Source organism: Sinocyclocheilus grahami, unplaced genomic scaffold (genome assembly GCF_001515645.1).
Source record: "Sinocyclocheilus grahami isolate Dianchi unplaced genomic scaffold, SAMN03320097.WGS_v1.1 scaffold10503.1, whole genome shotgun sequence".
Taxonomy (NCBI): domain Eukaryota; kingdom Metazoa; phylum Chordata; class Actinopteri; order Cypriniformes; family Cyprinidae; genus Sinocyclocheilus; species Sinocyclocheilus grahami.
Window position 1 is genome coordinate 1 of NW_015513272.1, and position 531 is coordinate 531.

Consider the following 531-nt stretch of genomic DNA (forward strand, 5'->3'; position numbering starts at 1 on the left):
CAGCTGTTTGGACTCTCATTCTGACGGCACCCATTCACTGCTGATAGGATCCACTGGTGACACTGCAATGCTACATTTCTCCAAATCTCATGAAGAAACATTTGCAGCAATTCTTCATATTTTGGTGAACTATTCCTTTAAGAGATCTTGGTAAATAAAATATCAATCTACGTGCATTAAAAGCAAAATAGTGCAATAAGATATACTAAACATGAAGGGGGGTCTTGCAGAACAATAAAAAAAATCCCAAATATTGGTCAGTAATAACGGTCTTGATGATATATCAGTCAACCGCTACTTCTAATGTTTACTGCTACAAAATAGTACACAAACACTAGGCTGTAAACGGTTGCCCGCTGTCAGAAACATGTCAGTAGTGTGTCTGACCTCTGCACCCTCTCCAGGATGTGGCTGATCATCCGGTCTGTGACACCAGGACAGATGTCTTCAGCCACATGCAGGCTCTTCTCCAGCTGCTCCAGAACTCTCGTCTTGTCATCGTCACTGTGCTGCGATTTTAGCTACAACACA